Source organism: Heterocephalus glaber, unplaced genomic scaffold, assembly GCF_053883595.1.
Source record: "Heterocephalus glaber isolate CG9 unplaced genomic scaffold, H.glaber_assembly_v1.0 deba00001600, whole genome shotgun sequence".
NCBI lineage: Eukaryota > Metazoa > Chordata > Mammalia > Rodentia > Bathyergidae > Heterocephalus > Heterocephalus glaber.
In genome coordinates, this window is record NW_028258372.1 from 42,005,399 (window position 1) to 42,023,095 (window position 17,697).

Consider the following 17,697-nt stretch of genomic DNA (forward strand, 5'->3'; position numbering starts at 1 on the left):
TTCGAGGCTAGCCTGGACTAAACGGTAAGACCGTGTCTCTAAAAACAAAACAAAACAAAGAACATATGGTAGACTTAATTAAATGATGTCTCACAGAGCTTTGCTCCCCTTGGGCAGCTCTAGGACCAGATTCCTGTTGTTCAGACCAGAGCTGCTTGTACTCTCCAGCGCAGGTACACTCACTTGCTTCTAGGGTGTGATCAGGTAGGATGGTGTTCTCCATGGCCAGGGCTGCCTGCCCTGGCCTGTCCCCCAATTCCCTCCACTTGCTGGCTTGGTGAGTGGCCTCTTTGTTTAGTTTTGTTTTTGAGACGAAGTCTTGCCATGGAATTCACATTGGCCTTGAACTCACTATGTAGCCCAGGCTGGACTTGAACCTGTGGTGATCCACATGCCTCAGCTTTCCAAGTGCTGGGATTACAGGCGTGCAACCATGCTTGCCTGAATGCTGTCTTCCTTAACACACGACATGGTTGTATAGGTCATGATCTTAAGATCTTATTGGCTTTGCTAGAGAAAGAGAGAAAATAAGCCAACAAAAAAGAGAGAGAAAGGAGGAAGCCTTACGAAGCATCCTGGGGGAGGTGTTTGTTTACTTGAGGGGATGAATTTTTGCAGTATAACTTTGCAGGGGACCTGGAACAAGCATTTCAGTTTTTAATGACTGAAAGTTTGAGTTTATAGTTACTTGAAGAAAACTTTGGATTTGACCTAAGCTCCTAGGATTGTTACCCACCCCAAGTTGATGTCCCACTTAAGCTAGGCAGAAGGAGAAGGAGTTGAGCTTTTTTGCTCCAAAAGCTGCAGAGTGTACACCCTTCTGAAATTCTGGAGTCTGCTAGGTTTCTGAAAGTCCCCTTGTGGGCAGTCTGAAACAGTAGGTCTTTGAATATGTTCCTGCCACTGCTGATAGTGGATTAAACTGGCAGCCAGATGAAGGAGGGACTGGGTTGCACGTCCCAGGCGGGAAGTCATAACAATCGGAGCTGTGGTTAACAGAGGAATTTGAACAGAAGTTCAAATCATGTCCTTAGATCAAGCTCCCGAGTCTGCCTCATGCCTCTCTTGAATACTTTCGACTCCTTCTGGACCACAAGACTCATGCTTCAGAAGTTCAGATTGGCACCCACAAGTGTAAAGAGCAGCAGAACCCTTTTTAGGAGCTACCACAGCATAGGAAAAGAACATCAGACAGGAATCAAGTAGCCTGCATGGGGACCCAGGGTTCCAGGTGGTTTCTGTGTTTATTTTTCTATTGGTTTAATTCCTTACTACAGTGTTGACCTTCTCTGGGTATCTAGAGAAACAGTAAGGAAGGCAGCTCTGAACTACAGTTGGATTTTTGGGTTAGCCAATTGTAAGTTTTCAGATTTTGCAAAATTATGGCTGAGTAGAGTGGAGATCCGGAGAAAAAGAGGCAGTAATGTTGTGACAAGCTCTTTTCTAGCTCTTTCTGCTTTCTGGAAATTAATGATAAATCAAAAAATATAGAGATGGAAATCCTGTCTCTTTTTTTTCTTTCTTTTGCTTTCCTATCTTCTGATTTGCATTTGAATGTCTGAATACTGAGAAAATATTTCCCAACCTCTCCAGATTATTTGGGGTTAATTATACATTATTAGGACATACAACAAACTTAGCACACTCTTTATGCTTCAAATTTATACAGAAGGTTGATACATTCTCACTTGGAGACCCGGACCCCATCTTCTCGCTTGCTGATTTCAACCCTACATGTTTCACTGCAAAGCCCCAGTGCCATACCCATAAGCTAGAAGGACATCTTGATTAAATTAGCGTCCAGGCAGGGTAGAGGGAAAGACACAGTGACACAAAGAGCGTTTTGAAGAACCCGGTAGCGCCTGTGGAGAATGAGTGTTCTCATTAAGTATGGCCATGACCTGCAGCCCCACATGTGCCAGAGACACGGCTCAATTGTCCCCAGGAGTTGGGGGCAGGGCTGATGGGGGAGAGGGCAGCTGGGGCCACGCTCTCCCTCCACAAGTGAGAGGCCTCCCTGGCATGGAGATGCAGGGAACCGGAAGGCCTGTGGTTGCTTTCTTTTTGCTATCGCTACTGCAAGGGATGCTTTGATCCTGGTGCTTGTTTTTGGAATGGATCAAGTGGTGGTTTCCTTCCTCAGGGGGTCTGAGCCTTCTTCCAGCTCTCTGCTCTTGTCTCCTGTGGGTACTAGGAGGGCTCCTGAAGGCACTCATTGTCTGCAGCCTCTCTGCCCCCTCTTCCTTTGCATCCCCCAAGAAGTTCACTGCTGGAATTCTGTGTGGCAGAATGAGAGGCAGTGCCCCAAGACAGTGCCGGCCCTTGTCACCCGCCATCCTGCTCCCTTTCACCCTGAAGTCCAAGGAGCAAAGCAGAGAGCAGGGGTGGTTGAGGGCTTCCCTGGGTCCACTGGGCGGTGGGAAGCGGGGTGCTTCTTGGCTGGGGTCTGGCTGCACTATGGCAGGGAGCTGCGTAAGGTGTACCTCTGCCATTTTTCTGTGAACTTCTAGCATCCAAATGCAGCAAATAGACTTAAAAGCTGAGGTTTTGGATTCCTTTCCTCTTCCAGAATATCCCAGCACTTTACTTTTTATATCTCCTTATGTGTTTCTCTTTTTTAACATCTGTAATCACAGCCCTTTCAACAGTGTATATCTGAGGATTCGAACACTGACACATCAAGAATATATTTTTGTACTGTCCCTACCACACCTTTGAGACGAGTTCTCACTTCATAGCTCAGGCTGATCTTAAACTTGCTGTGTTGCCTAGGCTGGCCTGTAACTCAAAATCCTTCTGCGTGAGCCTCCCAAGCACTAGAATTACAGGTGTGTGCCACTGTGCCTAACTTATCCTTCCCTTTCTTGCTCAGAAAGTTTATGACCTTTATTCTCCCTCCCGTTTTCACCCAATAATTATTGGGTGCTTACTATAGGAAAGAAATTCTGTAAGATTAAGAGGACTAGATAGTTGTGGAATATTAGCCTGTGAGTTCAAATTCCAACTCCCCCGTTTAGTCCTGATTGCCGTGGACAGATTGCTTGGCCTGCTTAAGCTTTAGCGTCTGTTAAATGGAGATAATAATAAATCTCATAGTTATTGCAGGGGCTAAATGCAGTTATATCTATAAATGGTTAGCACATAGTAAACACTGAAGTACTAGCTACAGTGACTATTTTTATTAATTACTAATTGCAAGATACAGTCCAGATCCTTCACAAGCTTATACTACGGTTGAAAGGGGAGAATACGTTTGCATGAATAACTCTAATGAAGGCAATATGGATATGACAAGTGTCCCAGAGAAAGCATAGATAATAATTGCTGGAGAACACAGGCTGGCTTGGTTGTTTAGGGAAGACCCATGAACCAGTCAGTGTACTACCAAAAGCCCTGTTGCTGCATCTGTGGTAGGTATCACTAATCATAGAGCTCCCATTTTTCAGTTTTTGAAATGTGAAATATGAGGTATCATGAGATAGAAAAGTGTATAAAACATGTATATGTAATAAATGAGCGATTATAAAGCAAACATTGAAGTAACTAACCACAGGTCAGTATATAGAACTTTTCATCAGCACCTTAGAAGTCACTGGCTTATACTTCCCTAGTTACAACCTTCTGTATTTCCCTATCTTTTTGTTTTGTTTTTTTTTTGGTACCAGGGATTGAACTCAGAACCTTGTGCTTGCAAGGCAGGCGTGGTGCCACTGAGCTAAGTCCTGGCCCTGCTATCTTAATTTCATAGTGATTATTTCCATGCCTTTCTTTTGTTATATCCCCTAGGTATTCACCAAAAAAAGCATGGTTTAATTTTGCATGTTGCTGGGCATGGTGGTACATGCCCATAATCCCAGCACCCGAGCAGTTTAGGCAGAAGGATCACCATGAGTTCAAGGCCAGCCTGGGCTATATAATTGAGTTCAAGGCCAGCCTGAACTACATAGGGAGACCCTGTCTCAACAAATGAAAAACAAAACAAAACTTTTTTTCATGTTGAATAGGAAGAACACTTTTTCTTCTCAGTACATTAGATTTAATACTTCACTCCTGATACCAGATGTATAGAAGGATTTCCCCACCAAGTAATTCTCTATTTCTCCATGGACACCAACTGGGTGTTCTGGAACTCAGTTCTGACATTGTCTACCTGTAGTTAGCACAGACCCTACTGTTTTTAGGGCCCAGTCCCACAAGACTGTCCCCAATTCAGATACTAATTCAAAGTCCAACCTGTAATTCTCATGGACTGGTTATATATAAATTAGAAGTTTCTGTGATCCACTGCCACCACCAGGTTCAATCGTTTGCTAGAATAGCTCATGGAACTCGGAAAACAATTTCCTTACTAGATTATCAGTTAATTATAAAAGGATAGCACTCAGGAGCAGCTAGATGAAGAGCATGGGTCAGGGTGCAGGGCACAGAGCTTCCATGCCCTCCCCGGATGGACCATCCACCCAGCATCTCCATGTATTGTGCCAGGAGGCTTGCTGAACCCCAGCTTTTTGAGCTTTTATGGAGGCTTTGTTACTTAACACGATTGATTAAATCATTGGTCATCTGTGATCAACTCAACCTTCAGCCCTTCACCTCTCTCTCCCTTCTCTAGAGGTTGAGGGATGAAGCTGAAAATTCCAGCCCTCTAATCTTATGGCTGGTTCCCTTGGCAACCAGTAAACACCCTACCACCACCAGGGGCATTCCACAGGTCACCTTATTAACAAATTCAGGTATGGTTGAAAAGGGCTTGCAGTGGCACCGCACCTGCCTTGTAAGCGCGAGGTCTCCAGTTCTATCCCTGTTACCGAAAAAAAAAAGAAAGAAAGAAAAGGGCTTGCTATGAATAATAAAAGATGGTCCTCTCACCTTTATCAATAATATTACCTAGGAAATGGCAAGGGTTTTAGGAGCCGTGTACCAGGAAACGTGGCTGCAGACCAAAATGCATATTTCTTATTACATTACAGCATCATGCTGGCTAAGTTAAGTGGAGTCATACTGTGTGTAGTCCTTTGTGTCTTGTTTCTTTTGTTTGCCATGATTTGTAAGATTTATCCATGCTGTTCATAAAGCTAAGACTTGTTTATTTTCATTGCTATTGAGTTCTGTTTTTTATTGTACAATTTATTTATCTGTTATTAATGATCACTTGGACTATTTCCAGTTTGCAACCAACATGACATTTTTATATCTGAATACTGGAATCCATGTGCCCAGATCTCTAAGATATGTACCTAGAAGAATTCTTGAGCCAAAAGGCAGGCTTTTTTTAAAAACCTTTTTTGGTTTTTTGAAATAGGGTCTCACTGTGTAGTTCAGGCTGAACTTGAACTCACTATGTAGTTCAGGCTGGCCTCGAACTCACAGCCATCCTCCTGCCTCAGCCCCAGCTGTCATACTGGTTTTAGTTTGCAATGATCTGATTACGAATGAGTTTGGGAGCCTTTTTCTTATTTTTATTGACCATTTGGATACATTCTTTTGGGAAGTGCCTACTCTGAAATTAACATTTTATGGATTATAGGTGTAGACATATATTCTCATATATTTTTAAAAATCTTGCATACTTTCCTTTGGTCAATAAGTGTTAGTAATTTAAATGCTGTGTCAGTTTTCCTTTATGATTGGTTCTTTTTCTGCCAAACTAGGCATGGTGGTACACACCTGTAATTCCAGCTACTTACAAGGCTAAAGCAGGAGGATTATGAATTGAAACCCAGTTTAGGCAAAATAATGAGACCCCATCTCAAACAAAAATATATCTTTCCTACCCAAAGGTTCTGAGGACATTCCACTGTTCCACTGTACTATCTCCTAAATGTTTCTATAGTTTTGTCTTTTAAGTGATGGTCTTTAAGCTATCTCCATGAAATCCATTTTTTATATACAGTATGAAGTGGGGACATGTTTAATTTTTCTTTTCAGATGAAGATGCAATTTCCGAAGCACTGTTGATTAAATTTTGTATCTCCTCTCCTTCATGCACACTTTATTTTGGTGGTGGTGGTGGTGGTACTGGGAACTAAACCCAAGGCCTTGACCCTGCTAGGCAAGCGCTGTACCACTGAGCTACATCCTCAGCTTTACTCTCTTTTCTTTTCTTTCTTTCTTCTTTTTTTTTTGGTACCAAGGATCGAACTCAGGACATTGCGTTTGTGAAGCAGGTGTGGTGCCACTCAGCTAAATCCCCGGCCCTACTCTCTGTTTTCTTAACATATTTTGAAAATTTACTCTGTGCCAGACACAGTCCTAAGTACTTTACATGCCACAAGTAGAGGTGAAATTTAAGCTGGGTTTTTAGTGACTGAAAAGGATTTTAGTAATTAGAGATGGAAAATTGAGTAATTTGTGAGTTAGGAGAGCATGCTGGAGTAGATGGACATCCCATACGGAAGAAACAGGCTTTGGGACAAAAGGTCACAGGAATGAATGAGGACTTTTCAGAGAGCGTGGTGAGTAAAGCGGAATGCTGATGAGGAGGAGAGTAGTTGCAGTGGTGCCATAGAGGACTCTGAATGCCAGACTAAGGAGTCAGACGTTTATTCTGAGACAGTCGAGAACCATGGAAGGCTTAGTGCTGTCGTTTCAGGCGACTGGTATTCTAATTCAGGGGCAGCAACAGGGTAATGGGGATGTGAGGAATAATGGAGACAGGTATCGTACACATCACGGCTATTATTAGAGAATTAGAAGTCGGGGTCACCTTCTTCTGCTTCCCCATGGTGTCACTTAGGAGCGGCCAGTGTGCTGCTGCAGGCTTTGAGCTGTTGGGTGAAGCTAACATTTTCACATGTGCCCAGGAACTGGGGGCTCGAACCCTCCTCAGGCTTCAGGTGTCCCCATATATGATGTTTATATGTTCATTTTTAGAACTTTGAGACAGCAGAGAATCAGATTTGAATCTGGACTCTCAATCACTCTGTTAATTTCAGAGAAGCCCTTTTTATTTGAGGTAGATTCAGCTTCCTTCTCCTTGATAGATTGTGGTTTTTGAAAAGTTCCCGAGCAGATAGTGAGGAACCATATTTAAAGCCTTAGGCGTGTTTCTCTCTTGTATTTCCAGAATGTTTTGGTTTCCATGTCCTGGGAAATGAACAACTTTAGACCATAAGTATAGCAAGCCTTCATTATCACCAGACCCATTCATTCTTCCAGGCAAAGCACATTTTAGTGCTTACTATGTATCTAAAATTACTAGGTATCTTGGAATCTAGAAGTGCTTACTAGATATCTAGACCTGGTAAAGACTACAAACATAAAATAATCTGTGTTTAAGATTGAAACTTAGTGTTGTACTTTTAGAAAAGGCAACTTGGATAATTCAGACCAAGCTTTCCAAGCTGCCATTCTAGCTAGAAAAGATAACTAAGGGGCAAGAAGCTGAGCATTGCATTTAATAAACTTGGTAGGGCTGGCAAGACAAAAATTGGCATTCAAAGCCAAAGAAAGGAAGCCTGGTTAAAAGTCCTGACTCTTTGGGACAGCAAGGGGGTACAAATTAGAGTCATGGTAAACTCTAGACTTCAGTAATGTCACAGAGCCTGAAGCTCGCTTCTTATCACCTTAATCTCTAATTGGGTTGGGGTGATCTAGGACAGTTAGTGGATATCCTCTGTAAGGGAAGATACTATTATTCTAGGTCTAATGCATCTTTTCATTTTTTCATGTACATTTTTGACACTCAATTATAAATAATTTGGTATATGTAGAAATAAGATCTGTGACCAAAAACTAAGAAAACAACAAAGCCATGGGATAAACAGGTAATGGTATTATTAAACATAATCTTTAACAATGTTTTATATGTCTAAGAAATTAAATGATAAAACAAAACTGTAAATAAGGAATCAACTAAACATGAATCAAAGACATAAATATAAGAGCTTAAAACTATTAAAACTCTTAGAAGAAAATATAGGTATAAGTCTTCATGGTCTTGAATTAGGCAGTGGTTTCTTAGATATGATACCAAACAAAGCACAAGCAACTAAAGACAAAGCAGATATATTGAATTTCATCAATTTTTTTTTTAAAAAACTGTCAAAGGACAGTATCAAGGAAAAGAAAAGAAAACCTAGAGAATGAGAGAAAATATTTTCAAATCATGATAAGGGTCTAGTAATCATAAAGAACTCTTAACATACCAACAGCAAAGTGACAGAATAACCTACTTTAAAAATGGGCAAAAGATTTGAATAAATATTTCTCCAAAGAAGATAAGCAGCCAATAATGAGATAGAAAGACATTTGATGTTGTTAGCTTTTAGGGAGCTGCAAATCAAAGCCCAAATGAGATAACACATCATAAGCACAAGGATGGCTCTAACTTAAGAAAGAAAAGGAGAGAAGAAATAAACATTGGTAAAGGTGTGGAGAAATTGGAACCTTGCATTGTTGGTAAGATTAGAATATGGTACATTATTTATGATAATCAAGAAGTAGAAAAAATTCAAGCATTCATGTCGTAGTTAGTGGAACAAATTTAAACAAAATGTGGCATATCCATACAATGGAATATTACTCAGTCATTAAAAGAAGGAAGCAGGGCCAGGGGTATAGGTTGCTTAGCATGTGCAGGACCCTAAATTCAATAGTACAGCTTAGATGAACCCTGAGAACATTATACTGAAGGAAAGAAGCCAGACACAAAGGGTCGCATACTGGATAATTCCATTTATAAGAAATGTTTAGAATATGCTAATCCATAAAGACAGCAAGTAGAGTAGTGGCTGCCAGTAGCTGGGGAAAGAGGGTATAAGAGTGATTAATAATAGTTGTGAGGTTTCTTTTAGGGTGATGCGAATGTTCTGGAATTAGTGGTAATGGTTATAAAACCTTGTAAATGTACTAAAAATCACTGAATTGTTACTTTGAAATAATGGGTTATATGGTAGGTGAATTATATCTCATGACTAAAAGAATCAAACAAATTTTAATATTGAGAAAATGCAGTAACTAAAAGAGCTCAACATGTGGATTAAAGAGCAGATTAAATAAAACTAAAAAATTAATACTGCAAAATAGGTCAGAAAACAATACACACTAAAGGTTAGAGAGATATAAAGATGGAAAACAGAAGAGGTCGTAAGAAACTTGTGGGATATGGTGAATGGGCGTAAACATACATATCTGAAGTCCCAGAAGAAGAGAACAAAGAATGCAGTAGAAGAAATGCTTGAAGAGATAATGGCTGTAAATTGTCCCAGACTAACAAAGACTTTACAGGCTAAAGAAACATTCATCTCCAAGTAGGATAAATACACTTACATGTAGGCAGATTATAGTAAAATTGCTCAAAACTATGACAGAGAAATCTTAAAAACACCTTGGGGGTGGGTTACGACCTGTAAAGGAGAAACACCAGAGTTAACAGCTGACCTCCCAGCACAAACAAGAGAAGACAGAGAACACTGAAATGAGAGTTCAGAAAGAAATGTCCTTCAGCAATGAAGGGCAACTAAGGGTGACTCCTAGCCCCTGTCTTTCTACTCGCCCGCCACTGGGGACTGAACCCAGGGGTACTCTACCACTGAGCTACATCCCCAGCTATTTTTAAATTTTTTATTTTGAGACAGGAGCTTGCTAAGTCACTAAATTGCCTGGGCTGAGCTCAAACTCATGATCCTCCTGTTTGTTCATCCCAACCATACCCCTCAGAAGCTGGGATTACAGACATGTGCCATGACACTCAGCTCTTAATAGTATAGTAGACAGAAAATATTCCAGATAGAAGCTTGGAGATGCAGGAAAGAATGTAGAACAAGAAAAAGTAAAGAGGCACACTCATCTAAGTAAATACTTGTGGTTAAAAATCAATTATAATCTCTTGCGGGGTTTTAAATATATATAAAAGTAGTGGACAATGGAATCAGCAATACAAGCTGTCCAGTTAGTGAAATGGGTTTAAAAGTATTCAGAAAGTGTAGAGTGGTAGCAGAAGCCCTAGCACGCCCTCTCCCACTACAGGCCCAGAATCCTCACATGTACAGAGCAATCCCCAGGACTGTGGTAAGAGTTGTAGTGTGACCTTTCCCAGGACTACTGTACCCAGAAGCCAGAGTGTAACTCTCACCATATGACACCCAGTGGCTTTTGCTTTCACAGGCCACAGGACCATGGTAACCAGAATCCACAGTGTGTGCCCTCAACAGACATGATGGTCGATGGAGTCAGGGGTGGACGTGAAGTTTGGAGAAGGGTCCTGCATTATGGATACGTTTCCTGATTGTGGCTGCCACTTGCGATACCTCCCACAGTGTTTCTAGTCCCTTTCTGGAAGCGGATGGTAGGGGCATCTAGGGATGCTCTTACACCCTGGGTAGAGTGGGTTCCATCATTGGAATCCCCCTGCTGACAGTGTTTTCAGACTGCCCTCTTAGGTACAGACATTGGCCATCATCTGTAGGTGCCTGGGGGGAGTCCCAGTTGTCCCACAAGTGGCCTGGTAGCCGGACATGCCTCCTGAGAACTTTGTAGGAATCCTGTGTAAGAACTACTAACAGTACTGGCTCAGAATGTACACAGTGTGGAAATGAGAACCTGAGGCCTTGCAACTGATTCTCAAAAGCCCTGCGGTGTGGAGGATGAGTCAACACTCTTCTATCTTTTTATGTGACTCAAATATTTTTTTGTATTCCATTCAAAGAGAAACAAGAACTTGGAAAAAAAAAGAAGTGTAGATATTCATTCATATTAAACATTGACAAGTAAAGAATACATGTTGTAATTTAGGGTAACCACTAAAAGAATAGTTTTGCTACCCATCTTGGAAGGAGAAATGTGGTTAATGAAAATAACTAGAAAGAAAGAAATATTCTCCTGAAGAAAACACTAGGGATGTAGAACAGAGCAGTGGTTTTCAGTGGTTATGGGTAGAAGAGGGCTTGACTATAAAGGGGTGGAGTGAGAGGGGTTTTGGTGGTTGTGTTTGTTGCTTCTGTTGTTGTTTTGGTGGGTGATCCTGTGTCTTAATTGTGGTGTAATAATGTACAGATTTGAAAAACAAACGCTGTCAGTGATGTGTACAGGGACTGTGTCTAACTATTGCAGGTGGATATACATTCTTTTTAAGTGCACACGAACATTTATAAAGTTTAAACCTGAATTGGTGAGGACACATTGAAGAGGTTTGGTGAAATATTAGAGCTGGAGGTTGGAAACTCCAATTTCATACTCTAAACGTTCTTCTCAAAATTCAGTGATGTTTTAGTGGAGGTGAGGAACTGGTGAGAGGGAAGGCGCCCTCCTCTAAGAATACAGATATTTGAAAAGTGTATGTGGGCCATGACAGGTGGAAACGGTTGCACATGCGATCAGTGTGCTTTAGACCACCACTGTAGCTGGCGAAAGCAGACCCAGGTTCCGATCTCCCCCCAGTCCCAAAGAAATGCGTTTTAATTCTCTGCCAGGAAAGATTCTGCCCAGTCTCCCAGGCTTGGCTTTATGTTCCTCTTAGGTCCAGCCCTGGCACCTGGTGTGATGAAAGCGCTGTCTTCATAATTAAACCTCCTGGAACCTCTTCCCCTCTTGATAGGGTTGTAAGGCTATTCCATGAGTTCTGAGGCTACACAGAACCGAATTGGCTTTGCTGTGGGTTCCTCTTTCTCATTTAATCAGCGGTTTTCCGGGTGCCCCAGGCATTTCCTGTAGGGGTGCTGCTGACTGCTTTACTTCCTACCAGTGTCCCGCCTCCTCTCAGTATTAGCTGTGCCAACTTGCAGATGAGCTCCATTAACTCCTGTTCTCCCAGCATCCTCCTGGCTGAGCCATCTGGGAGTCACCCGGATGGGTGTTCTTCACCCCACTCCTGGGATTCCTTGTCATGGGCATGTGTTTGGGAGACCTTGCATTCTGGCTCCTTTTCCTTTCCATCTTGACTGTTTCCAAGCCATTGATTGCTTTTCTTCTTGAGTTCATTTTATGGTTGCTGAGAGAGATCTGTGCTCATGTTGCCTATTTGCTTTTGTGGTTTTTTTGTCCCTTGTGTCCCAGTCTATCCAAGGGTGCCCACAGTCACCTAGATACCATTTCTATGCCATTAGGGTTCTGCTTGGGAAACAGGGCAGTTACTCATCCTCAGAATGACTTTGAGAAATGCTTTTGGCATGAAAGATCAGTATCTGAACGCAGACACCCTTCCTCGGGTCATTATCTAGAAGAGGAAATGATGGAAATTTGCCAGGAAAAAATCACAGTGGTGGTATAAGAAATGAAGACAACCTAATGTGGTGGGGCATGTCTGTCATTGCAGCACTCTGGGAGACTGAGGCAGGAGGACCATAGGTCAAGCCCAGCCTGGGGAACTTCAGTGATTTAGTGAGACCCTGTCTCAAAAAAATTTTTTTAAAGGAGCTGGGGATGTAGCTTAATGTGAAGAACCCAGGTTCCAGTCTCCAGTACCATAAAAAGAACAAAGGGGGAAAGAGGAAATGAAGGCCCAGATATGATTTTCTCTTTCATTTTAAGGGATGCTGTTTTGAGCTGTATTAGGCTGGGTCATTCTGAGAGACTGGGGCCGCCGTGAAGGACTGTCTGGCAGAGGTCCTAGGAGAGCAGAGTCTTCAGTCTCTTCTTTCCCCCATGCCCCTCCTGTCCCAGTCTGTTGGGACCCAATCTTGTCTCAATTGTGTGTTTCCCTGACAAGAGGCTTTGGTCACTGTAACAGAGTGTACGCAGTGAGTGTGCACTGCAGGTCGGAGCTGAATTCACAGAGTTCTGTTAGGCCAAAGAACCGATTTTCCCCCTGAACCACCAGCACTGCTTGTGGGTTATCATGTGTGACTGCATACATGTTCCAGAGCTTCTGGAAAAGCTTTAAGAAAATAGCTTTCAGAAGCAAGTGCCCCAGAGGAGAGAGGTTCGGGCTCTCAGTAAACCAGGACTTGACGATGGGTGGGCTTGGTATTCTCCAACCTAGGCAGTGAGTGTCCTTCCTTTGCACATTTCCGCCTATCTGCTAAACACTTTTTTTGTGCGATCTTTTTGTACTTCTTACTTTTGTTTTGTTCATTCTCTTTCTTCCGGAAAATCATGTACTTTTTAAAGAGTCGCTGTAGTTGGGCCTGGTGGCACATGCTTTTAATCCCAACATTCTAAGAGGCTGATGCAGGAGAATCGACAGTTCGAGCCTAGCCTGAGCAGTTCAGCAATTTAGGGAGACCTCATCTCAAAATAAACAATAAAAAAGGGCTGGGAATACAGCTCAGTGTGAAGGCCCTGGGTTCAATTCTCAGTACTACCAAAAAAATGTCAAAGTCACTTTTGTTCTTGTGGAAACTGGGCAGAAAAATAGGTTATTCAGCATCAGACCTCAGAAAAATAAAAGAACCTTCTTCCCTGTGGGTCCACAGAGCCCTCGTTGGAAGGGTGTGTCTTCTGCGGGCCTTCCCAGCGCCATAGGGCATTGTCCTGAGCATGGGTAGCTACACAAACGGGGACACAGTTTGGGGGAAAGAGCACTCGAGTGGCTGTTGGAAGGGCTGAATGCTAATATTTATATGTTAGCTAACAGTTGTTCCACATACTGGGTACTAGACTCTGTTTTAAGCACTTTACATCACTTGTCCTATTTTAGGATTTATCTTACAAGAGGATTTGGGGGGGCCGGCGCTGGGTGTCTAATCCAGGGCTTTGTGTGCTCTAGGCCAGTATGCTACCACTGAGCTATATTCTCAGCTCGGGATTATTATGCCAGTTTACAGCCGGGAAGCTAAGGCAGAGTACTTGGCGGGGAGAAGCAGGATCCCATTCCCACTCTGGAGCCTGCACACTTCACCCTCTTCTAATAGTGTACATCACCCTAGATGGGGTTCTGAACAGCCGTGTCACCTTGGAAAGTCATCCAACCTTTGGACTTGTCAGTGAACTGTAACCAGAGAAAGTTCATGTGGGTGACCTCTTCTGGCACTCGGTTTAACCATCTACATGAAAAAAAACAAAGCTTTTATTGTTTTATGTGTTTTGTGTGCCCCCCCCCCCGGTACCGGGGATCGAACTCAGGACCTTACACTTACAAGGCAGGCACACTGCCACTGAGCTAAATCTCCAGCCCAAGCATTTCTTTTTTATTTAATTTAATTTAATTTTATTTTTTTGTGGTACTGGGGATTGAACTTAGGACCCTGTGCTTGCGAGGCAGGCTCCGTGCCACTGAGCTATGTCCCTGACCCTGTTTTGTTAATTTTGTGAAACAGGGTCTCACTATGTAGCCCAGGCTGGCCTTGAACTCATAGTGATCCTCCCTGCTTCAGTCTTCTTAGAGCTGGGCATACACCACCACACCCATCCGTATTAATTTCATTCTTGTCATTGAGTGAAAACATAGTGTTTAAGTTTACCGTAAACTTCGATGTAATTAATTCAACTGATGACGATTTTGCAGTGCTGGGGTTGGAACCCAGGGCCTCACATGAACCAGGCAGGTGCTTTACTCTGAGCCACACCGCCAGTCCCCCATGATTCGTTGTTTTATGGCTGCTGTGCACCATGGGAGACAGAAAGATGCTTAAAACCTTATAACCTATCTCTTCCATTAGTTATAGACAGCTTCCTATTTTAGTAGCTTTGGGATTTCTTTTTTCAGTACTAGTTTCTTTAGATAATTCAACAGATATCTAATGGAAGCACGTGAATTTTAAAACAAGTATTGGGTCTTAGATTGTTTCAGGTTTCTGACATTTCTTATAAAATATGACTTTTATCCCTGAGAGTTTAATACCCATTAACTTCTGGGTGAAGGAGCTGCTGGTGTGATTAGTTTTTATGGTGCTTGCAAACTCAAGGGATTCTTTAAAAAGGGAATGTGACTGGTTTGGGAGTCACTTATACTGTGGCAATATCATTATTACCTGAAATATCCATTTGTAACTTAGAAAGGCAAATTTAAAGAAAAGCGATTACTATGCAATCACTGGATATTTTGAAATCAGATTTCTGCTTCTGGCAAGTTGGATACAACAGCTAACTGCAGCTCAGCCTTCCCAGAGCCATCATTGCTGTCCTGTCCAGCTAAGTGAGTGGGGAGTAGAAAAGGCCCTCTCGGTGGGTATACAAGGAGTGTGGAGGGGAAATCGCAAGGTCATTCCAGAGCTCTGACCTGCCCGGATCCCTGTTTTGGTGAGGGAGAGAGGCCAGATTCAGGGTGTAGTATTGCCTTGCTACCTACCAGCCACTCCCTGTAGCCCTACCCATTCTCCCCATGGAAGAAAGCATTTTGGGCAGAGCACCAGCTCAGAAAACTTGGCCTCTTCAAAGTGGTGAGCCAGGGCCCCGAAACGCTCAGCCGGTGTCTAGTTGTGTGTTTCTCCTGCTACCAGAGCTCAATAGACAAGTTCGTGTCTCTGTCTTCTGAAATCTGTAAACAAAATTCAGTTTTTTAACTTTTTTTTCAACAGTTGGGCTCTGAAGTATCTATGAGAGCGGGGGAATGTTAGCACTAGTGGAGGAGACCAGTGCCCTTGAAAATTGGATTCTGTTTTGGAAAACCGCTGACACAGGCTAATCGGGCCAGACCTAAATGACTCTGTGTTTCTACCTGCTGACAGCCTCAGCCTTGGGACGGGGCTGAAATTAGCTCTCACCACTCGGGAGAGACATGCCTTCCTCTTTTTTGTTCCTTCTATAGAAATGGGGGGTAATTTTATGCCTGTCAAATAATACAGCTTAACATATAGATATAGCCAATATAAAAAAAAAAAAAGGCAGCCGTACCACATCCCTTCTTAAGAAATACACCGTGCTGATGTGAACAACTAGAGAACTGGGTAATAGGTAATCTCACTGATGCAGGCTCGTTGTAAACCCTTCTATAACTGATGTTCTTTGGAAAAGCTATAGACAAACCCATGGAAGCTCAGGAGCTGGACTGATTTTAAAGAGGGCCGAGGACGTGTGACCAGCCTGGCATCCAGGGGGCCCAGACCACGTCACCTGACAGAGACCTTGAAACCTTACGCTCTTGGGGGAGATGCATCTGTGCATTTAGGCTCTGTTGTCCAGTGCTGGTATCTGTTAGAAAGGGAGGAGGATTCCCTGTCCATTTTGTTAGCGCACAACTGGTTGTTTTGATCTCAGTGCCTTCCAGCCAGCGCCACCGTGGCTGTACAGCAGCAGCGTGGGGACCCGTGAAACACTCCTGCCAAACGGCTGTGCTAAGTTTCAGAATAGAAGACCATCACACTTCTTGTTCTAGAACCAGCACTGTTAGCTGTACCACATCTTGACCCTAAATTTAGGCATCTTTCTTTTTTTTTTTCTAGCCAAAGATTACTATGCAAACATTTAAGAGAAAAACTGCTCGAAGTAATTTTTTCCCCCAACTTCTCTTTGGTTTCCTGCAATGTTTAGATGACTCATTCTCTTCCAAGAAATTTGAAAGGAAAGAGATGCAGGCTGTATATTGGTTCACAAAGACTGGACTGTAAATTCTTTTTGTTCCCTGCCTAGAAACCCCTAGCTTCTTCTTTGGGAATGGAAAGGCTCTGCAGCCTTCATTGTCCTGTGCTCAGCCTGCCAGGTTTGTTGTTCCCAGGAATGAAAGTGCCCTTGTCTTTGGGTGGGGCCGGGTGCAGCTTCCCAGCTCCATCAGTCCCTCCGCAGTGGCCAGCACGGGAGCCCTTCCTGGGCTACACTTTCCCCTAAAGGCACACAGTTAAAGTTTCCCAAACGGAGAAAGGGCAGCCTTTTATCATCTACCCAAGGAGAGACCCTGGCCATTTCCTGCGTCTCTCAGTGGGTCCGAATGGCTCCTGATGGCGGGGGCTTGTGGTGCATTTTAACTGAGCCAGCTCCATGTGTGTTCCCAGCCCTCTGCCCGCGGGAGTGGCGGTCAGATCTCTTCAGCAGCCTGTTCAAATAAATAGGGCTCTAGTGGAGTGGTCCTCCCAACTAATCAGTACATGAAAGGAAACATCTGCCTGGCCTAATTGCTGTTTTATTGGTTAGGCCTTCCCTGCCTCCTCCCTCTCGCTTCTCCTGCATGGAAGTCGGGGTCAGCAACAAGGTAGAGGATCAGGAGCTTTCTCCTTTAACCGCTGCCATTTCAACGGAAGGAGAGAGGGTAGGAAAAGCTGGCCTGGAGGCAGGAGGGCAGTGTGGTGGGAAGTGATACTCATGGTCACTTCCTGACCCTCTTGCTGACACTGAGGCTAGCAGTGAGTCATTTCTCCCAGCCTTACCTCCTTGAGCCTCTGCTGCTTCAGTGAAGCTCAGCTTTGCTCACCGAGGCTGGAGTGTGAACGGGGTTGTAGATAAAAGGTGTTCTCTCTCCTGGCTTCTGGTCCAGCAGTTGAGGTCACTGGATGAGGGAACTTGCAAGGTGCTCCTGAAGCCCTCCATTTTGTAGAGCATCAGGGTCCCTAAGAACATGCTTATTACCATTGACGGTGTGTGCGAAGCCAGCCACCAGCCCTATACTGCAAGGGGTTGTATTGGAATCTGATACAGACCCTAGGAGCAGGCAAGAGCGCTTGTAGAATCAGAGTGGCAGAGATTGGAAGACCTGAGGGATAGCTTGAGCTGAAGCCTTTCATAGTATGGAAGAGAAAACAGACCCAGAAAGATTATAGCAAGTGTAGGAGATCTGAGGATAGAAGGAAACGCCTGAGATTGTTAATTTAGGGTCCCTTCCACCCCACTCCCTACCACCAGGTGTAAGAACTCATGGCTGCGCATGATGGAAGTCACGCCTGTGTTATA

At 43.4% G+C, this 17,697-nt stretch overlaps 1 protein-coding gene across 8 annotated transcripts in view; it reads left to right on the top strand.

Annotated features, from left to right (window-relative positions):
- Srgap2 (SLIT-ROBO Rho GTPase activating protein 2) overlaps positions 1–17,697 on the top strand; it is a 231,582-nt gene that overhangs the window by 142,119 nt on the left and 71,766 nt on the right. The gene's annotated exons all lie outside the window — the stretch shown is intronic.